Source organism: Moschus berezovskii, chromosome 11 (assembly GCF_049115385.1).
Source record: "Moschus berezovskii isolate FMDL1 chromosome 11, NW_MosBer_1.0, whole genome shotgun sequence".
In the NCBI taxonomy this organism is placed as follows: domain Eukaryota; kingdom Metazoa; phylum Chordata; class Mammalia; order Artiodactyla; family Moschidae; genus Moschus; species Moschus berezovskii.
The window spans coordinates 34,298,576-34,321,657 of NC_142470.1; the positions used below are offsets into that span (position 1 = coordinate 34,298,576).

At 44.6% G+C, this 23,082-nt stretch overlaps 1 protein-coding gene across 2 annotated transcripts in view; it reads left to right on the forward strand.

Annotated features, from left to right (window-relative positions):
• Positions 1-8,209: 8,209 nt before the first annotated feature.
• MAPRE3 (microtubule associated protein RP/EB family member 3) overlaps positions 8,210-23,082 on the forward strand; it is a 56,423-nt gene continuing 41,550 nt past the window's right edge. The window contains exon 1 of one of the 2 annotated variants that reach the window (XM_055399109.2): positions 8,210-8,384. The gene's annotated coding sequence lies outside the window, so the exon portion shown is untranslated. The remainder of the gene's footprint in view (positions 8,385-23,082) is intronic. The other variant, XM_055399108.2, reaches the window with a different exon arrangement.

Consider the following 23,082-nt stretch of genomic DNA (forward strand, 5'->3'; position numbering starts at 1 on the left):
TCCACAGACAGAGGACACTGGCAACCCAAGGGATTGCAAAGAGTCAGACAGAACTGAGTGCGCACACACAATATTTTACTCAGTCATAGAAAAGAATGAAATAATGCTATTTGCAGCTACATGGATAGACCTAGAGATTATTGTACTGAGTGATGTAAATCAGACAGAGAAAGAGAAATATCATATGATATTTGTTATACGTGGAATCTAAAATATGACACAAATGAACTTATCTACAACACAGAAATAGAGTTACAGATATAGACAACAAACTTATTGTAACCAGGGGGTAAGTGAGGGAAGGGATAAATTGGGAGATTGGGATTGACATATACACACTACTATATACAAAACAGATAACTAATAAGGATCTACTGCATAGGGTACTCCACTCAATATTCTGTAATGGTCTATATGGGAAAAGAATGGTTTATATGGGAAAAGAGTGGATATATGTATAACTGATTCACTTTGCTGTACACTTGAAAGTAACACGTCATGAATCAACTATACTCCAATATAAAAAAATTAAGAAAAAAACTACTGGGGCCTGGAGGCCACTTCAAATTCATCCAAGTAAATCCAAGCCTTTATCACCCACCTGATCATCATGGTGGCATTTTCCACAAAAGCAGGGTGACATCTTGCAATCTAAGCCACTGGTCTAAAGGTGGTGTTTATTCTGGATACAGTGGGTCATTAATGTTCACAAGAGGTTTGTCTTAAGACCTTTGCAAATTCTAAATTTGTATATTTGACCTTATATGATGTAACAGGATATAACTGAGGGGGAGAATCAAATGACCTCTTGAACAGAATAAGAGTTTGTTTACTATTGATAGTTCCCATTTATTGGGTATTTACTGTGTTTTGAGCACTGCCGGGCATTTTTCATATGTTATCTCATTTAACCATCACGACTACAAACGAGAAAAACCACGGCCCAAGGTCACATCAAAAAGGAATTATTGGACCCAAGGCTTGCGCAGCTCCAGCAGGGAGAAGGGTTAAATTCGCTCTCTAGATAAGGTCACAAGGTCACCCGCTTCAAGTCTCATGATTACAATTCATTCCTTAACAAAATTACACATTGCTTCCACGAGACCCTTGTACATTTTAAAGCCATGTCAAGGGTTTCCTATACCTGGGCATCAGTCCTATTTGAATGCCCTATTCCATTTTTGTGTACTAAGTTGCTTCAGTCATGTCCGACTCTTTGCGACACCATGGACTATAGCCCACCAGGCTCCTCTGTCCCTGGGATTCTCCAGGTAAGAATACTGGAGAGGGTTGCCATTTCCTTCTCCAGGGGCTCTTCCTGACCCAGAGATCAGAACTGCATCTCTTAACATCTCCTGCATTGGCAGGTGGGTTCTTTACCACTAGAGCCTCCTGGGGAGTGAAAGTGAAAGTGGCTTAGTCATGTCAAACTCTTTGTGACCCCATGGACTGTACAGTATACCTGGAAGTATCAGAAGAATAATGAACACTGTTGATAACAATGACCAGCATCACAGCTCCTTTCTGCCCCTACTTCATAACCAGGGCAGGCCTGCAAGTGCCAATCTAAAGTCTAGCTCCCTCACCAGCCAGAGTCGACCCACTCTCTCAGACTCCCTCCACCACCTGGCTTCCCCAGTCACCCTGGTCAAAGTACAAAAGGTCAAGTTGTTTTTCACTTGCCTGGCTGTTTTTAGTCCCATGTGAAGTCTGAGAATACAAAGGTAAATAAGATACGATCTCTGAGAGGGAGGACCTCCAGCGAGGAGATTTGTGAATGAGCCTGATTACATAAGGTGATGAGGGGCCATGACAAAGAATGTACCTGGTACCAAAAACAACATATCAGTTGTCTGGACGAGGTCCCTGACTGTGTCACAGAGGAGCTGACACTACAGCTGGTCTTGGAGAATGAGTGGGACTTCACAGAATGAAGGGCAAGGGAGATTCCAAGTAGGATGGCCCCCATAACACTGGCCTGGCTGTGAAACAGAACTGCTTTCTTGAACAACGACAAGTCCTTGATCTTTGGGGCTGACATGTATGGTGGGAAGTAATGAGGTTGAGGGCACCAGAGGAGTGGAAAATGAAGTGGAAATGGTTAGTAGGAGCCAGATTAGAATAGAGCCTTTCTACCATGTGAAAAAATCTGAACTTTTATCCTTCAAGTCAGTGTTTCTCAAACTTTCCACTAATGTACCACCCCATAAGGCAGATTGGAGAGTTCAGGCTTAGAGGTGTCTTGAGTTAAAACTTTCTTTAAATGTCTTATCTTTAAAAGCATCTGATTCTTGCATTCTACTTCATCGTATGTCCATTTTTTAAAATATTTTAAAATGTTGTCCCAAATCGGTAAATAAAATGTAAGCTTGAGGAAGACATAACTATTCTACAGCTCCTCATTCTGTTTCTTTGCAGACTCCCCCATGCCCAGGAGTTGCTTCAGTCAGTTTAAGAAGGGCAGCCATAGGGATTTAAGCAGAGGAGTTATGTTGATAAGATTTCTCTTTAGAAAGAGACTTTTAGCAGTGGTGTTAAGGATGGATCGAAGTGGGAGACACTAGAGGCATAAAGACCAGGTGGAGGCTCTGCAGTAACCCAAGCAAGAGATGGTAAAGGTGATGGAGATAAATAAGGGGAGCAGAAATGGGTCATTTTAAAATGAAATCAGGGCTGCCCTTGTGGTTCAGAAGTTAAGACTTCATCCTTCCATTGCAGGGGTGCAGGTTCGATACCTGGTCAGAAACTAAGATCCCACATGCAGTGCGGTGCAGCTAAAAAAGAATATACACACACACACACACATATATATACCTGTGAAAGTGCTGCACTCAATATGTCAACAAATTTGGAAAACTCAGCAGTGGCCACAGGACTGGAAAAGGTCAGTTTTCATTCCAATCCTAAAGAAAGGCAACAGCAAAGAATGCTCAACCTCCACACACTTGCACTCATCTCTCAGACTTGCACTCATCACCCACACTAGTAAAGTAATGTTCAGAATTCTCCAAGCTAGGATTCAACAGCACATGAACCGTGAACTTCAGATGTTCAAGCTGGTTTTAGAAAAGGCAGAAGATCCAGAGATCAAATTGCCAACATCCACTGGATCATGGAAAAAGTAAGAGAGTTCCAGAAAAACATCTATTTCTGCTTCATTGACTATGCCAAAGCCTTTGACTTTGTGGATCACAATAAACTGTGGAAAATTCTGAAAGAGATGGGCATACCAGACCACCTGACCTGCCTCTTGAGAAACCTGTATGCAGGTCAGGAAGCAACAGTTAGAAGTGGACATGGAACAACAGACTGGTTCAAAATAGGAAAAGGAGTACATCAAGGCTGTATATTGTCACCCTGCTTATTTAACTTATATGCAGAATACATCATGAGGAACGCTGGGCTGGATGAAGCACAAGCTGGAATCAAGATTGCCAGGAGAAATATCTATCAATAACCTCAGATATGCAGATGACACTACCCTTATGGCAGAAAGTGAAGAGGAACTAAAAAGCCTCTTGATGAAAGTGAAAGAGGAGAGTGAAAAAGTTGGCTTCAAGCTCAACATTCAGAAAACTAAGATCATGGCATCCGGTCCCATCACTTCATGGCAAGTAGATGGTGAAACAGTGGAAACAGTGACTGACTTTATTTTTCTGGGCTCCAAAATTACTGCAGATGGTGACTGCAGTCATGAAATTAAAAGACGCTTACTCCTTGGAAGGAAAGTTATGACTAAACTAGACAGCATATTAAAAAGCAGAGACATTACTTTGTCGACAAAGGTCCATCTAGTCAAGGCTATGGTTTTTCCAGTAGTCATGTATGGATGTGAGAGTTGGACTATAAAGAAAGCTGGGCGCTGAAGAATTGATGCTTTTGAACTGTGGTGTTGGAGAACTCTTGCAAGTCCCTTGGACTGCAAGGAGATCCAACTAGTCCATCCTAAAGGAGATCAGTCCTGGATATTCATTGGAAGGACTGATGTTGAAGCTAAAACTCCAATCCTTTGGCCACCTGATGCAAAGAGCTGACTCATCTGAAAAGACCCTGATGCTGGGAAAGATTGAGGGCAGGAGAAGAAGGGGGTGACAGAGGATGAGATGGTTGGATGGCATCACCGATTTAATGGACATGAGTTTATGTAAACTCCAGGAGTTGGTGATGGACAAGCTGCGATTCATGGGGTCACAAGAGTCGGACACGACTGAGCGACTGAACTGAACTGATATATACATATATATAATAGAATTAATAGTATTGGAAAATGGTCCTGGTGTAGGGAGCCAGGGAGAAGATGTGGGTTAAGACCACCCTCAGGTTTTTCTTGGATAGTGATGTCATTAACAATAATAGGGAATATATGAAAGTTGGGTTTTTGAGGGAGGAAGGGTAAATAAGTGTAACTTAAGCCCACTGAGTTTGAGATGCCTGTGGGACACAGGGTTGGAGGTGTCTAGAAGGCAATTACATACACAGTTCTCACAGCTGGAAGGGCTGATGGGGATGGAGATACAAATTCAGAAGTCACGGGAATAGCTGAAGCCACTCAGGAAGTATGTATAGAGGAAGGAGAAAAGGAAATGAGATGGAAATTCCAAGGATGGTTAAGGGCAGATTTAGGGAGTAAGGAAGAACGGAAAAAGAAAAGAAATGTCAATAAGTCAAGAGGACTCATGACGCCCTGGTGAATGGCCAATTCCAGGGCTGAGGGAGGGAAAGTACAAGATGAGCCTGGAACATCTTGTGCCCGAAAGCAAGGGAATGTTCAAAGAATGCTGGGGACAAATCCAAAGGATACAGGAGCCAACTTGAAGTTTCTTCCATTAGACAAATCTGTGACAAATTCAACATCAAAACACATAAGAGGAAAGGATTGTAATCCACCGGGGGAAACAAGTCCCTGTCAACACCGATATAAATAAATAAATGGGAGTGGGTCTGAGCCCTAAATCAGAAACTGGCAACATGTGTCCATTGGATTTCAGAATCGCTAGGAACTAGTGACTGCTGTGTGTGCAGTCTGTTTTTCTCCTTTTTGAAATGATGATGTCCATAGCAATTATCCCATGTCTGTGCCACTAGTGTATGCCAGGGACATTAAGGCAGATGATGTTTCTCTTTACTTCACAGGTTTTCAAATCAAGGGGACTGGTACTCAAGGAGTGATACCAAGAACTGGACTCGAAAAGCCAAACCCACACGGAGCCCTGAGTTAGATGATGAGATCTTGGACTTCAAGTTGGTGCCGTCATGGACTGAGACGTGGGGGTCTTGAGGCAAGCGATGAGTATATTTTGCATTGAGCGGGTATTGTTAATTCTTGTCATCAGATGGTAGGGTGTGGCAGATTGCATTTTCCAAAGATGATTCAACAATATCTCTCATCCACATGTTCTTATTATGTGACTTGGACATTGCTTCCATTGAGAGGTAGGGTTTATGTTCCCTTTCTTTATTATTAGATAGATATGGTAGAAGTGATATCTGAGGCTAGGTTAAAAAAAAGGATGCAGCTTTTCTCTCACTATAATATTCACCCTTGAAACCTACAGCTACCAAATATGTAGTGAGAAAGCTAGCTCCGAGACAATATGGAGAGGATTGTCTAGCCAGTCCCCTGTTTAAGTTCCAGCCGCCATCTGGACTGTAACCACATGAGAAACCCTGAGCCAGAACCACCCAGCTGAGCCCTTCCTGAATTCCCACCCCACACAAACAGAGAGAATGAAATGGTTGTTGTTTTACACTGCTAAATTAAAGTGATTTTTTTGTCAGCGATGGATAACTGGCACATGGTAAAAATGTGGAGAATCTGGGTGAAGGGTATACAGAAATTGTAGAATGGTCCTTTATCCCATGTGTGATGAATGGTTGGGGTTACTAGAATCACAGTCTCTTCTCAGGATTACTCAGGACCATCTGTACCACCCAAGTCCACACCTACAACCATAGAGATGAGCTGGAACTTCAGAATGGAGAAATAAAATAAACTGAGTCTGAAAATTTCCCCTTTGTCTTTGTAGTATGCAGACACCCTATAGATACAGCTAGGAACGGCTTCAAGTCTGCAGCTCTGTGGCTACGAAAAAGTTTTCTCTTTCTAGAATATTTTCCTGTCCTAATGCCCTGATTTGTACTGGGAATTACATCTGCAAGAAACACTCTCCTTTCTCCACCCATTGCCTTGGATGGGCAGAGACAGTCTTGACTCACCATGTGTTGTGTCTCTCTCTTTTACTACTCACTTTGCTTATAGTCAGCTGCCTTCTCCTTCTCCCCTGAGAAAATGGGCTTAGTCAGAGTGCTTTGACACCCATAGTCCTGGGGTGGAATCTCTGGGAATTATACAGGGAGACTCAGAAAAGAATGCTTGCCTATGAATTCTTAATTCTGAGTTATCCGAAGAGAATGCAGCATGTCAACAAGCCCAGCAGAATCCAATGATGTTCACCAAGAGTGTTCAATTTCAGCAGGGTTAGGAATGGCAGAATAGTATGGCATGAAGAGCTTACACTGATTATAGAGGGTAACGAAAGTACATTGAGAAGGTCAGTACCATGTGAGAAAAGTTATTTAGTGGAAACATTAGGGAGAGTGTAGAAAGGAGACTAGCTACAGGTGAGAAGTCAGGAAATAGAGAATGCCAGAGTTTCAGTTAATAGATGACTAGAGTTTTGGCACAAAGATGGAAAGCGAAGGGACTGAGAGAGGCGTGTAACAGTAGCAGTAGAACTTAAAGATTAAACATGTGTAGGACTTCCCTGGTGGTCCAGTGGTTAACATTCTACCCTTTCACTGGAGGGGGCATGGCTTTGAATCCTAGTTAGGTAAGTTTTGCATGCCACACCGTGTGGCCAAAAAAAAAAAAAAGACTAAATATGTGTAAAGATAAGGAAAATGTTGATGGAGACTCTGAGGCAGTTAGGTCAGGGAAAGTAAGAAAGAATATATTTTTTTAAGTTTTATAATCTTTTGATTCCTTTCACCCATTTATTTGGGGTCAAAGAAAATCTTTGAAGAAACTTTGAAGAAAACCTTTGTCTTCACTTGATCCAGTTCCAGAAACACTTACTCTTTGTTTCACATTCAGTGCTAGATGCTGAGGGAGCAGGTGAATAAGACAGAATTCCTGCCCACAAGGGGCACATAGTCTGATTGAAGAGACACATGCGAAAAATGAAGGTCAACACTATAAGATGTGTGTCATGAAAGGAGGTATGTACAAAATGGGTACAGAGGTGACCTTAAGACACCCATGGGAGTCAGGGCTGAGGGAGGGAGACCCAGAAGTAATTTGCACGAAGAGAACCAAGCTGAGGAAATCACAAACAGGTGAGCATAGGGAGCCTGGGGCAGAGCACTGGGGGACAAGGATAGTAGGTGTGGACAGGAAGAAGGATCTAGAAGAACTGGCGAGATCCACACAAACGGACCTAGAACAGGGAATTCAGGAACACCAATGAATATATCAAAGGGGGAGCTAGTTATGAGGGGGTAGAATCTAAGCCAGCTAGTAGGCAAGATGAAGAAACAGGAGTCGTTTTTACAAATGCATTGGGAGAGAGACAATAAGCTTGGTAAAAAAAAAAAAAAACGTGTGTATAGACGATTTTGTTAGCTCCATTTGGGGGTAAAAGTATTGACTTTCTTCTGGTAAGAGACGGAAAGGAATGTTTAACACAAGTAAAGGAAAATTGAATTTGAATATTAGAGTAACACACTGCTATTGAAAAGCATAAACCAAGAGAGGAAAGAAAAGCCAGCCTTAGCACTCTTGTGTCGCTGAAAAAGAAGAAATATTCTTTCTCCTTTGCAGTAGCCGTGAGACAGATAAGAATCCGTCATCTGGCTACTATGGAATCAGGTTTAAGTGCTTGTTCCTTCTGTCCTCAGTTAGGGCGGAGGAATTGTTACCCTGTTGCTAAGGAAAAACGAAGGGGCTGTTCCCAGTTGCCATGGTGACAAGGTGAGCGCGTTCCCTCGATACCGCCGTAAATTTATGAGACGGTGGCCTCTCCTTGTTGCTGTGGCAACCTAGAAGGACTGTTCTCGTCGCCCCTCACCCCCCACCCCACCTCCCGTCGCCGTTGCTAAGACAAGGTGGAGGTACGGGCTCTCCTTCCCTCGCCAACCAGTTGCCTTGGAGACGGCGGGTGCCCTGGCCCCGCCCCGCTCGGACTGACAGCGGCGGCCGCATCGCGCCTGCGCAGTGCTCTCTTCCCCCGCAGTCTCTGTGCGTTGAAGCCGGAGACCGCGGCGGCCTCTACTAGGACCCTCCGCCCCGGAGCCGCCGGCCGGAGCTGCAGCCTCAGCCGCAGCGCTCCCCTCCCCACCGCCTGCCCCTCTCCCCCGCCGCCTCTGCCGGAGCCACCTCGCGCACTGTGAGTCCGGGCCGAGGCGACCGACGCCGTGGGGCTGAGTCAGCGGGAGGCCCGGGCCCGGGCTGGGGGAGGGGAACCGAGCTGCCCCCTTCGCCTCCCCCAACCGCGCCCCCGCGCCCCCCAACCGCATCTCCCCCACGCCCGCGCCTGTCTTCCTCCATCCCCCTCTCCCGGGCTCCCCGCGGCCTCGGCGGTCAGGCCTCCCCTTTTCTCCCTCCAGACCCACCTTGGGGGTTCTTCCCCGCGAGATGCGACGCTGCCGCACCTCCGCTCTGGACAGATTTTCCCCCCACCAAAAAAATCTGCCTCCCGCTCGCCCTTGTCCCTTCTCCTTACTCTTCTTGGGCCTGACATCTCCGGCCTCCCGGGTTTTCTCCAGTGATATGCCAGAAAAAGAGTGACAAGGGAGAGAGCGAGGGCAGACTTGGGGGAGGGGGGACGTTGTGCCTGCCCAAACCTCGGGGCCTCAGGTTTCCTACCCACACGCTCTTGCCCCGGCTGGCGTGGGGAGGCAGGTCTGGACAGTTCTCACTGGCTGCTGAGAGCGTGTGGGGCTTTCCGGCCCCATCACCGTGATCAGCTGCTGTTCAGTGAAGACCCGCCAGAGCACTGTGGCCTTCCAGTGGGCTGAGCTCTGGCTTTGGCGGGCGCGGCGGAGAGGGACTGGAGGGAGGGGGAAGAAAGGTTGTGTTTGGCAGCCGAAGTTCCTGAGCTTCCAGTGTGGTGTTGTGAATAAGCATCTTGCAGTACTCTTTAAAATGCTTTCCCCCACTTCACCGGCCCCCACGCCCCCTCAGTACAACCTGGTGTAATAATGGGAGGTTTGGAAACAGGCCTGATATCCATAGCAAATGCTTACTGTTTGTATGTTGAAGGGTTGTGGCAGGACTTGATCTTTGATACCTATAACTTCCAAGGGGTAACCAACTGGGCGAGCGTGAGTTTTCAGGTGACATGCAGAGCCGACAAGGAGGAAGAGAACTGAGGTTTCTCGCTGGTATAGGTCTGAGGCTTGCACCCGCTGCTTGCTGCAGCTGTGAGTCTCTCTGGGGGCTGTCACCTGATAGGGGTTCTAGCATATGTGAACAATTCCCCAGGGTTATGTTTGCTACCCATCCACCTGCCCATCGTGCATTCCCTGATCTTGGAACAGAGGAGGAGCCCAGATTGTTTTCTTTTTCCAGGAGAAATAAGGCTGAAGTCAGAGTTGGTGCCCATAGCCAAAAGCTCTTAATCAACGTGCCTCAACTCGAAGGCTCCTAACTACTTACTGTGTGTACCTCACTGCCAACTTCCTTTGATTCTTTTTTTTTTTTTTTGGCTTTTAGATTTTAGTGTACTGTCAGAAACTATGTGTGAATATCAGCCAGTTAAATTGTAGAAGCAGCTCAGGTTTTATTGACTTCAGGCTCAAAAAGAGTAGATGGTTTGGTTCTAAAAAATCATGCTGAAGGACACACAGATTTGGAGTTTCTGGCTTGCAAACAGTGCGGAATAACCATTTAGCTCTTTGACTTTGCTCAATCATGGCCTATTGGCAGCCTCCTCAGAGCCACTCCCCACCCCCATGCCCATCAGATTAGTTTACAGTAGCAAGGACGGCTGTCGCCCTAGTTTTAAACATAGAGATGAAGTTCAGGAAGACTACTGCCCCCATGTAGCAGTGCAGTTTCTTCTGTTTCAAATGCCAGTCTGGGGTTTGGCGGGATGCACCTGCCTGTGGGCCGATGGGAACCATGGGGCCTGAGCGTTACATTCCTTCTGTGTGGTCCTGTCTGTGTCGCATAGCTCACCGAAATACCCGGGCAGGGCCGGAGCAGACAGCTGTGCTGGAGAGCTGCTCCTCCTGGGTTGAGTGTATTTTGGGAATCAGTGATATTTACTGGGGTGGAGGGTGGTGAACTAAGAAGCAAGAAAATGTGTCAAGGCTAGATAGATCAGGAGGGTGTGAGTAAAACGTTCCCTTTGCAGTTTGCCGTGGGATAGGACATTTTCAGAACATCCCAGTGGTTTTTATATGGGTTAATTTGCCTTTGAAATCCATACCAGCATTTTATGAGATAATGATGGAATGCCTTTTAAACTGCTGCTGTTGGGAAACTAATACCTGTGTCTTACACACTGCCTATTCAGTTGTCACTGAATGTAATTGTTAGGATCAAGGAGAGGGACATGATTTGAACCAAATTAGACCTAAGTCTATGTGATCTGTGTTGTAGTTTTACAACACTACATTTCCTTGATTCTAAGACACACTGGCAGTTTACCAGCAGCTTTTAGGTAAATTCATTTAACCCTACCGGATCAAAATATATATGTTGAATTTAAGGTGCATCCTAATTTCAGGAACATTACAATATCCAGGAAGTGGCAAGACTTGAAGGAGGGATTTGCATGTCTTAGAACTGAGAATGATCTTTATAATATTCCTGGATACGTGATTGTCCTGAGAACGCATGCAATGTGAGGAAGGATTTCCTTAAGTCCTTTCTGTAAGCCCACCTACTTTTTGGAGTTATGTGTATAATATGATTGACTGGAGTTAGGCATGGCAGTTAGCTGTTGAACAGAAGAAAGTTCCTATGTAGGAATCTAATGCAAGGCCTTCATATAGTACCCTCCAGAAGCTGAGCCAACTAGCTGGCAGCAAACATCTTATGAGCTATACCTGAAATAGCCAAGTAACATCTCTCAGGAGCTGAACAGAAGGCGTAATTTTTCTGAGCCAGAATCACCTGATTCTTTTACCGACACATTTGTAAAGATCCTAAGAAACGTGTCCTCCTCCCATAGGACATTAGAAGTTAGAGAGGACTTCAGATGATTCAGTATTCTCATTTCCAGTTTTTGACATGGGACACCAAGAGTTAGTGACTTGCCTGAGGTCACCCAACTAATGTAGAAAGTATGTGAAAACACTTTGTCAACTGTATGCAGCGTGCAAATTAACATTAGTAGTTATTAGTGGCTGAGTAAGGATTAGCACCCAGATTGCCAGTCTAGGGCTGTTCTTCAATTCCATATTACCTATCCCTCATTTTTAATATTCCAGAGGGTTTTAATAAAAGTAATTTAGTAGTCTGTAATTAGCCCTGTTGACAAGGGCTTGTTTTATTGTCTGAGACGTCATAGAGCCAGGTGAAATTGAGTGTCTCACTGTCTAATTAAATATTTATTTTTGCCACCTTAAAAATAATCATTTTCCCTCACACATTTCCACTTTAAGAAAGTTTTTCGTTCCTTAAACTTGAATCATTTAACATAAAGCAAATGCAAAGGTGGGTATCTGAAGTCGTCTCAGCTTCTTATCCATGAGGCTACTGCTGTATTCCAGGAAACAAGGTGGAGAGGGCTGAAAGGGGACAGAGAGGAGGCACAAACTGCTTTCTCTTCCAACTCCCGGAATGTAACCTTCTGTGGTTCCTGGAAGCCATAGAAATGTCTAGTCACTGGCTTCCCTAGTGGCTCAGTGGTAAGGAATCCACCTCCCAATGCAGGAGATTCTGATTCAATCCCTGGGTCGGGAAGATCCTCCAGAGAAGGAAATGGCAACCCACTCCAGTATTCTTGCCTGGAAAATCCCATGGACAGAGGATCCTGGCAGGCTACAGTCCATGAGGTCATAAAGAGTTGGACATGACTTAGTGATTAAACAACACCATTCTTGAGAAAGGGAGATGGTCTGGCCTCAGGAAGCAGACAAACCTGAGTTCAAGTCCCAGTCCCACCACTTCCTGGCCATGTGGCCTTGAGTGAGTTATGGAACCTGAGTGCCAGTGTTCTCATCTGCAAGCCTGAAATGATAACCATCTGTTTTACAGGTTGGTTGTGAGGATTAAATGAAAGGAAGTATGTAGAGTACCTGCTTAATAAAGGATAGCAACCATCCGTTGTTAAAGCAACCGTACTTTATTACTAAAGTATAAAATAATGGTTTCAAAATTTTATCAGGACCCAAGTCCATCTTGGAGCCTCAATTGAGCAACCCGCATCTCCCAGCAGCCCTTTCGGTGTGTTTGACATGCACAGAGGGCTTTATCCTGTGAAGACCTGGCACTTGCAGTGTTATTTCAACTGCCAAAATAGGAGTATATGAACTGCCCCTTTGTCTCCATGTATTCAGCTGACCTGGTTATCTGAAAGGCTGGCAGGGTGGGAGCAGTTGAGGAGAGCACAGCCTTGGTGTGTTTGTCTGTGTTGTGGGGGCGGTTAGTCCTCCATTGGGGAGGCCAGTCTGGGGAGGGATCTTAATTTGAAATGGAAAAGCTGCTGAGCTGTCCCTCGTGAGTAAAGCTCTCGGTGGCCTTCATTCAGTTCCTCTGCTCTTAGAGGCGTTGCTTTCATCAGTGACTGCTGTGATCAGCTCTGCATCAGGGAGACATGGAGAGCCAGGGAGAGGAACACTCCATCTTTGGAGGGAAACCTCCTTGCTAGTGAGGAGAGTAAAGAGAGGTTATTTGGGGTGGCACCAGTTCCAGGTAGAGTCAACCACATAATTAGGGAGCCGGGACAAGCCATTCAGGTGGAGCACGAATGAACTTAAATTCCTAAGAAATCTCATTTGGAAAGAAAATACTCCTAAATAGGCACATAAAGACTGAAAATTTAAACACAATAGTTTTTACCTCCAGAAAGTGGAATTTGAGAGTGAAGGAGTGAAAAGGAGTCTCGGGGGGAGAACTTCTCCTTTTTTGATATATAATTGTATATGTGAATTCTATGTATATGTGATGTCTCCTTTTTTCATGTATAATTCTATATGTGAATTGTTATAAGAAGCAGGTATGCTTTTGTATTGAGGTTGGGAGGAGAGGGGGATGACAGAGGATGAGATGGTTGGGTGGCATCACCAACTCAATGGACATGAGTTTGAGCAAACTGGGAGATAGTGAAGGACTGGGAAGGAAGCCTGGCATACTGCAGTCCATGGGGTTGCAAAGAGTCGGACACGACTTAGTGATTGAACAATGAACAACAAAATGCTTTTGTGATTTAATGAAGACCAATAGGGTTGGTAGTGGTTGTTTTCCAGTAATCACATTTTGGTGCGCAAGAAGCAGATGCCTTTACTGAACTGGCACTGCTTGGGGCAGATATAGGGTTTGACTACTTCCTTCCAACAGGCTGAGCTATTTGTACCAAACCAGGGTCAGGAAGATCCACTGGAGAAGGGATAGGCTACCCACTCCAGTGCTTTTGGGCTTCCCTGGTGGCTTAGCTGCTAAAAAATCTGCCTGTGATGCAGGAAACCTGGGTTCGATCCTTGAGTTGGGAAGATCCCCTGGAGAAGAGAAAGGCTACCCACTCCAGTATTCTGGCCTGGGGAATTCCATGGACTATATAGTCCATGGGGTCGCACAGAGTCAGACATGACTGAGTGACTTTCACTTTCAGACTTGTAGGTGAACTCAGGACCTTCCAAAGTGGCTGCTTCCTGGCAGCCCAGTATTCATCACTGACCTCCTACCTCACTACCTTTTCCTAGTCTTTTCATTCCCTTCTTGAGAATGATCCCTTCCTTCTCTTGAATGGTTGACGTAATCATTGCTATTCTAATATGCTAATTTAACTTTCAACTACTGATGAAAATGACATCTAACTAGATGACCTTTATGAAAAATCTATGCCCCTTATATCCAGAGAAAAACATGATCTGAAAGGATGCTGCTGCTGCTACTGCTGCTAAGTCACTCCAGTCATGTCCAACTCTGTGCGACCCCACAGACGGAAGCCCACCAGGCTCCCCCATCCCTGGGATTCTCCAGGCAAGAACACAGGAGTGGGTTGCCATTTCCTTCTCCAATGCATGAAAGTGAAAAGTGAAAGTGAAGTCGCTCAGTCATGTCTGACTCTTAGCAACCCCATGGACTGCAGCCTACCAGGCTCCTCCGTCCATGGGATTTTCCAGGCAAGAGTACTGGAGTGGGCTGCCATTGCCTTCTCCAGATCTGAAAGGATACATGTACCCCAGTGTTCACTGCAGCACTGTTTACAATAGCCAAGACATGGAAGCAACCTAAATGTCCATCGACAGAGGAATGGATAAAGATGTGGTATGTTTCTACAATGAAATATTACTCAGCTATTTAAAAGAATGAAATAATACCACTTGCCGCAACATGGATAGACCTAAAGACTGTCATACAGAGTGAAGTAAATCAGAGAAGGAGAAATATTGTATGACATATTTTATATGTGGAATCTAAAAAATGATACAAATGAACTTACAAAACAGAAAGAGACTTAACAGACTTAATATCTTTAACTTATGGTTGCCTGTACACACCGCTATATTTAAAATGGACAACCAACAAGGACCTACTTTATAACACATGGAATTCTGCTCAGTGTTATGTGGCAGCCTGGATGGGAGGGGAGTTTGGAGGAGGATGGATACATGTATATGTACGGCTGAGTCCCCTTGCTATTCACCTGAAGCTGTCACAACCTTATTAATCGACTATACCTCAATACAAAATAAAGTATTTTTTTAATTTTTAAAAAAGAAAAATCCATGCCCCTTACTTAGCTTCAAGAGGGCCTGAAGTACAAAGGTTTGCAGCTGAAATGCTGATGCCCTCTATTACGGTAGCTGCATTTCAGATCAGATCTGGCCAATAGAGTACAACTTTCCACAGCAATTTTTTAACCACTTCTAAGAATCACTGATAACTGACAGAAGTATTAAATATTGTTGAGCTTTAATTTTCTCAAGTTTCAGTCCTGTTTTCTAGCCAGATGTCCTGTTTATTATAGGAAGATGACACACCTATCATCAGACACGTGCTTTGACTTACTTAACCCAGAGCTAGCATGGGTTGTGCTGAGTAATCCACATTCCATCGCCCAACCTTCCCTTTGGCCAAGAGTACAAATTTGTGTGACAGTTGGCCAAGGATGGTTTTTCCTCTGTGTAGAGTTGACTGGCCAATACTGGCCTCAGTCTAATAATGTACTTACTAGCATCATGCCCTGCCAACTTTGTTAAATGGGCGTAACATAACACTGGTGTTTTGAGCTTTGGACATGTTATTTGCCTGAAGTAAATAAAGATTTGGTCTATCTAAATGTTTTGGCTCAATGTAAAATGATTTTTTTCCTGAAACTATTTCCTGTATATAGGAGATACATACCAGTTGTGTGATATGTTTAAAATAACTGAGCAAGAGCATGTCTTCAAATCTGCCCTGTCATTTTGACAGTATGTATCAAAAGACTTAAAAGGAACATATGTTTAGATCAGAAATTGCTGTTCTAGGAATACTGAGAAAATCAGAGTTGTATATAAAAGTACCTATACAATGATTTTTATTAATGCAACATTATTCATTATAATCATTAGTAACAATATCAAATAGTTAAAACAACCAAAAGGATCAACAAGTAGGCATTTGGTCAGTTCACCCAGATAGAATACTGCACAGGCATTAAAAATCTCCTGGAATGTTTATTGATATCAGAAACTTTTGATATAATCAATGAAAAAAGGATGCAAAATTGTGTGTCCAAAATGATACCAATTTTACTTTAAAGGATATGAAAAGGTACTAGAAGGGTGTATGCCAAAACCATCAGTGATTATCTTTAAGTAACAGAAATACTTTTTTTTCTGAGTACTTTTCAGTGTTTTCCAAACTTTTCTACATTAAGCAGGTATAACTTTTATTACAAAATTTTTAAACCAATCATGTATAGATTCCATGTAGTAGAGCAATCTCTAAGAAAACCCCAAGGTATTTAATTTTTTACTATTTTGTTTGTCTGTGGTTTTGATTAAAGACAAACACTTCTCAAAGGTGTTCCTTTAGATGCTGCTTCATTTCTTCTTTGAGAGAGGGCATGCCAGGAGTATGACTGTGTGGGTGTGTGACTAAAAACACAGCCTAGAAATTCCCAAGTCCAACCACCCAAATGAAATAGTTCCTCTTGACTCAAATGAGACGTAAAAAAAAAAAATTATAAAAAGAGAATATCTTACAAAATAGTCTTCTTTGCCTCTTAACTTTTGCTGTTTAAGCTTATCAGGTTTCAGTAAAACCCTGTATGGCACAGGGCTACATTTTGCGGGGGACTTTTTCTCCCCAAGTCTTTGCAGATTCTCTGGTGTTGCGGTTCCCCCATGGCTCAGGCGCCTGATTTGAGGCTTTCTCTCTTGCAAGAATTGGACATGACTTAGCGACTAAACCACCACCACCACCACTCTTGTTTTGGTGATTGTGTACCTATCTGAATTACCTGTTTTGAAAGACTGTGCCCAGGCCTCCGGCAACCTCCTGTCTCCCTTTGCCCTTGGCCATATTCTGTTCTGCCATGGCCCTTTTTCTCCCAAGCATGGAAAAGTTTGGGTGCCCGCCAGTGGCCACCTGATGACAGAAGCCCTCAAGGGAATGGGCTGGGCAAGTCCCTGGAGCTGCTGGCTGTGAAGAGACAGGCTGGCCCGGCAGCTGTCCTCTCGCTCATTTTCCCATCCACGCACACACTGTGCATCATCTCAATGGCCCGTCCAATGGGCAGACCGCTGTCCTCCACCCGCGGTGGTGTCTGCCCACCTCTGAGCACTGAGGAGCCCGGACATAGACTTGAGGAACCGTGTGGCTTGTCACACAGCTCAGCCTGTGTTATGATATAAAATGTTTTCTTCAGCAGGATCTGCTTCTTCTTCCAAGTGGTTCTGACTCCCAAAACACCCGCCCCAGACGGGGTGGAGGCCTGTCCTGCCCTCGGGAATTGTTAATGAGCGAGTCTTTGGGTATGGCTCGCTGGAGACGCTCCACCACCTGGAGAGAGGGATTGAGGAAGAAGCATTCATCTTCTCTTGAGGGTGTTATTGTCCTGGTCACCTTGTAATTTCAATGTTGTTTCTTAACTGGTAAGAGATGAAATCTTAGCTCCTCTGAGTCAGCAGGATCCTAGCTGAACTAATGTGTGTTGTGCCACGTGAAAGGGGCAGGCTTTGAACCACTGGGTGAAATTAAATATCCCTTCCTGTATGAGGAGTGTCTCCAATTAGGGTAATACATACTGTGTAGCTAGACCTTTCTGCAGCACCAGACTCTTGGCAAATGGCCGTCAGCCCCTACTCCCGTCCCTGCAGATTATTGCCACTTATCAGGGACTCAGGTTTAGTCTCTGATCTGTTCTGATTTTAGATGGTAGAGTTCACAGCTGAAAGCTCCCAGTCTGGGCATCCTATTAACACCTTTAAATGACAGGACCACTGCTAAATGAAGAGACCTGTTATGCTGGCCCTAAAATAGCAAGGTGCAGTGGTTTGAGACTTGATAAGACTTGTATTCCCCAGGAGGTATAGTTTCCAGGTTTATAGGTTATTCATATAAATTTGCATATTGTCATCTCAAGGGCTTATTCTAAGTGTACTCTCAACAAGTATACTTTCGGTTTTGCATTCTGAGTCATTATGGGGTGTAAGAGAAATGAGATTCAGCCCCTGTCCATGAGAGACTGCAGTCTGGTTTGGAAGATAAGGTGGATATGTGGAATGACCAGTGTGCATGCCAACACTGGACATCGGTAATACATTTGTGCTGCTTTGTTGTGTAAGACACAGTCTTTGTCCTTAAGGAACTCAGCTAACATTCTGGCGAAAGAATTGGACACAAATTTATATAGATCATTATAACACCAGGGGATGGAAACTCTAGCAGTGATGGGAAGGGGTGCTTTGGTAACCCCAGGCGCAAGAGTGACTCTCAGCCTGTAAGAGCCCTGGAAGGCTTCAGAGAGGGAGGCGCATCACCGCTGATGGGCGGGGTTGACAGAGGGTCCCACCCACCAGAGGACAGATGAGTAAGAGAGTTCAGGCAAAAGAAATGAAAAGAACAGAGTATTGTGTTAAGTTACTAGCACTGTAGAGTCTAAACTCAGAAAGGACTCTGAGAGGAAAGCCATCATTGTAAACCGGAGAAATCATAAAAGACTTCACAGAGGAAGCAGAACCTGAGCTCGTCTTGAAGATGAGCAGAACACCAGAGAAGGCCTTCGACGAGGTTAGGGGCCATGTCCTGGAAGGACTGGCTGGCTAAGGAGCATAAGTAGGTCACCCTTATCAGATTGAGTCTGAGAATTTGGACAACATTGGTAACAGTCAGAAATTAGGAAGTTGGAGAGACGGTTTGAAGATAAGTTTTGGCTTAGACACAGAGAGCCAAAGGGGACAATTGGTGACATCCAAGTGGAGTGATCCCAAAAGCCCAGAAGCGGAGGGTGAGGTTGGATGGAGGTGTGGGTATGAGAGTCAACAACACAGAAACACCAGCTTCCCTGAAAGGCGGGGGGGAGGGGGGGTGTCTCTCTAGGGGTCTTGGGTACAGAGCACAAAGACCAGAGCTCCTGGTAGTAAGCTTCGAGAATTGTTCATAATGAAGGAAAAAGTGAAGCACTGTGGGAAGTAGGAGGCTTCAGCAGCAAGGGCAGAACACTTCAGGGCTGCTGGTTCAACTAGACTCAAGGCTTTATCCAGATGAAAATCATGGCAAGAGTGTTGTTCCAGTAAAACCCTGCAGTTGGAAGCCAAGTTGGGTAAGGTGAAGCGGGACCTGGGAGCAGAGAAAGTGAAGGCGATGGGTGGTCACCAGAGAGCAGCAGAGAAGGGGAGAAAAGCAGTGACCAGAAGCAGCAGGATCAAGCTTTGTTTTGTTGTAACTGTATTCTTGATCAGCAAACAGATATAAAATTTTAGTCAGCATGTATTTTTTCTGTTCATATAATTTTTCTGTATTAAAGTATGCTTCATCTATAGATCTCTCTGTATCAACTGCTACTGCTACTGCTAAGTCACTTCAGTCGTGTCCGACTCTGTGCAACCCCATAGACAGCAGCCCACCAGGCTCCACCGTCCCTGGGATTCTCCAGGCAAGAACACTGGAGTGGGTTGCCATTTCCTTCTCCAATGCATGAAAGTGAAAGTGAAGTTGCTCAGTCGTGTCCGACTCCTAGCGACCCCATGGACTGCAGCCTACCAGGTTCCTCCATCCATGGGATTTTCCAGGCAAGAGTACTGGAGTGGGGTGCCATTTACATAAGCCGTATATTTATCACTTCAAATATGGCATTCCTTCTGTGGTATTCCATTACATTGATACCAAAATGTGCTTAACCATCAATCTGTTATTGAGCAGTTGGGGTGTTTCCAACATTTTGCAAGTGTAAATATCTCTGCTCTGAACATCGCTGTACAGATTACTCTTTTTCTTTTGTGGGCTATTTCTTCAGGGGTGTATCCTATAAAGTAGAATTACTGAGGCAAAGCGCACAAACAATGTTATTCTTTTTTTTTAACTGAGATATAATTGACATGGCAACCTTATACTGGCTTTGATGACTCAATACTGATGACTCAATACTTGTATATACCTCAAAATGATCACCATGATAAATCTAGTTAGCATCCATCACCACACATAGTTACAGATTTTTTGTTGTGCTCTTTAAAGATCTGCTCTCTTAGCAACTTTCAAATATACAATCAGCATTATTAACTATAGTCACCATGCTGTCCATTATATTCCCCAGCACTTACTTATTTTATAACTGGAAGTTTGTACCTTTTGACCACCTTCACCCAGTTCCCCCACCCCCACTCCCAATCTGGCAACCACCAATCTATTCTCTGTATGTATGAGTTCAGTGCTTTTCGATCTCACATATAAGCAAGATAACACAGTATGTCTTTCTGTGTGCAGCTTATTTCTCTTAGCGTTAAGCCCTCAAGGTCGATCCATGTTGTAAATGGCAAGATTCCTTTTCATTACGTATTCATGCACTGATGGATACTTAGATTGCTTCCATGTTGTTGTTTCAATAGGCTTATTATACATTGTTCTCCATGATGATCTGACTAACTTACAATCCGAGTAAGAGTTTGGTATCAACTTAGAATGATTTCTGATAATAAGAAGACCTCAGCGTGTTTGATGGTGGAAAGGAAAAGGGGTTATCTGAGGGAAAAAGTCTGATTTCTACTGCAAAATGATTACCTTGCCAAGGCCCCAAACTCAAGATATTTATTGAAAATGGCTTCAGATGCAATAAAAACATTTTAACATAAAAAAAATAAAACCCAAGAGAGAAGGGGAGGAAACAGGAGTAATCTTGAGGACACCAGGGCAGGGGTAACTTTGTAGGAGAGGGAAGGGCTCCCTTCCTCTGAGACTGGTAGGAGGAGAGAGTGGGGCTCTTTCTATCCCTGACTTGCAGAGTGAAGTCCAGGGGAAATGGCTGGAGTTCCCGCTAATAAAAGACCTTTTCCTTAGTGAGATAGAGCCAAGGCCACTTGCTGAGGTGGGGTGAGGTCCTGAAGGTCTGAATTAACCACTGTGAGAAATGAGCCTGGGCGTTTGAGAGATGAATGAAAGTCTTGTTGTGCAAGGCTGGGGGTTGAGTTGGACCCATGAATTCCTAATGGGCTAAGTCTCTGAAGTCCTGTAGTCTTAGAGACGCAACAGTAACTAGGGGGCACGAGGAAGGGGGCGACTTGGCATTCTCAGGGCAAGGTTTCTGGGGAGGCAGAGTTTGAGATGGAAGTGGGGCAGCTGGCCCTGAGGTCAGAGGTGGAGGGAAGACAGGCGCTGGTTGTCAAAGGAATGCAGGGAGAGTCATTACAGGCTCCAGTGAGAACAGAAAGGGGGTGTGGAAAATGAGGGATGAGCAGGAAGGAGGATGTGACAGAAGATTTTAATTTTAAACTTTGGCAAAGGCTGTTTTTACTTTTATATGTTTTAAGTTTTAGTCTTTTAGGTTTTACATTTAAATCTATGATCAATTTTGAGTTAATTTTTGTATATGATGCAATATATGATCAGTTGCTGTTGCTGTTTTTTTGCATAGAAATGTTCAAGTTTTCCAGCACCATTTGTAGTTCCTTACCATCCCATATAGAATCTTAGTTCTTCAACTAGGGATCAAACCTATGCCCCCTGCATTGAAAGGCAGAGTCTTAACCACTGGACTGCTGGGGAAGTCCCCGTTTTTACTTTTACTAATTCACCTTTGTAGAATGTTTGGTTTCTCTCTCTCTCTTTTTTATTTTTTGGTAGAGTGTTTTTTTTTTTTTTCTTAACATGGACACATATTACCAACAACATTTTTTTAACTAATTGAAATCTCTGGAGTGGAGCTGTGCCTCCAGGGTGTGGCAGGATTATGCTGAGGTCGATGAAGGAGAAGTGAAGATGGAAGAGCATCGGAGTCTGACTTGATAAGGTGCTAGCACCATGAGGTGTCTCTGCTTGTCAGCCATTGCTCCCATGGTCACCGCTTGTCACTACAGAGTGGAGTGGCACCCAACCACCTGTCCGTATCCACCCACACAGTTTTAGCATTTAAAACCTGAGCAAGCCAACCTTCCCTAGGTTTGGCAGCCATATTTTTTGATGTCCTATTGTGCGGGCCTGGCTGTTTCCCACTCTGCCCAAGTGTCCGACTCAGCCATTCCTCTCTGACCTCTGTCCATGAAGGTGCTTCCTCCAGGCAGAAGGCAACTTGCCAAGAACACAGTTTTGTGAGCAGGCTGTGGGTTCCACCTCAGCCTCACTCATCCCCTCCCAGGGTGCTTTGTGCAGTGTGCGAACTGTGCACCTGTATGTCGCAGCCCTGTTTCTCTCTTGCCTGTTTTGAAACTTGGCCTAAGGCCCTTGCCTCATCTGACCCCTCTTCCTTCTCATGTCCTCCTCAGCCATCCACTTTGCCCCTGACTCTGACTGACACCGTTGGTTGTGGCCTGTCTGTCACTTGCCAGACTCACATTACCTTCATGCTTCACCAGAAGCCCCTTACACAGCTAACCATGCACAGTGATCACAAGGGCCAAGCAGGGGCCTGAGCAAGGTGGAAACACATGGAAAGTGAGTGCCAGCATCAACACAGGGATGTGAAAAATCCCAGGCCAGTACCTTGTATCCTTCCCAGGGCCCTCAGCTGAATCTAGACCTTGCCTGAACATTCTGAAATATCAATTAGTGATGTTTCATTAAAGCCAGGACAAAGCAGGAAGGAATGCACAGTGCAGGCCCCAAGCCAGGTGAGGTAGGCACCAAGGTGCATTGTTTTGCATGGAGAATTAAACAGACTTTTTGTAAACCTGACCCCCCGCTGTTGGTCTTCTCTCTTTCCTCCTAGTCAGCCTGGGTCTGAGCAATTCGCTCTTGGCTCATCGTTAGTGAAATGAAGAGGCAGACTTGTTATGACTGAGAGGCGGCTGTACACTTGAGAACTGTGAACTCAAGGAGGCCGGGAGCACGGGACTTAGACGTCTGTGACCTTGAGCAGGCACATCTCTTCCTTGGCCCCCACTTTCCTTTTCTGTTAAGTGGGGAGTCTTTGCGTGTGCCATTTCCTCTGTCCAGAACATGCTTTCCTGGCCTTTTCAGGCTGTGTCTCCGTAACCTCACCATGCCTTGGCCTAAATGGCAATCCCTCAAGGAAGTGTTCTGTGACCTCCAGCCCATCTCCACTCCAGTTTGGGGGGCCCATGACAGGGTTTTTCAAGTGGATTGTGAGATCACTTTATTGGGTTGTAACCAGCATTTTCCAAATGAAAAGACCAGAAAATATCAGAGGGTATCACTCATAGTAAGAATTGTTGGATGGAACTTATATTTTATTATGCGTCTGTGTGTGTGTTTGTATATATCAATATATTAGATTGAATGTAAAATGTATCTTTTATAAGAGGTGGAAA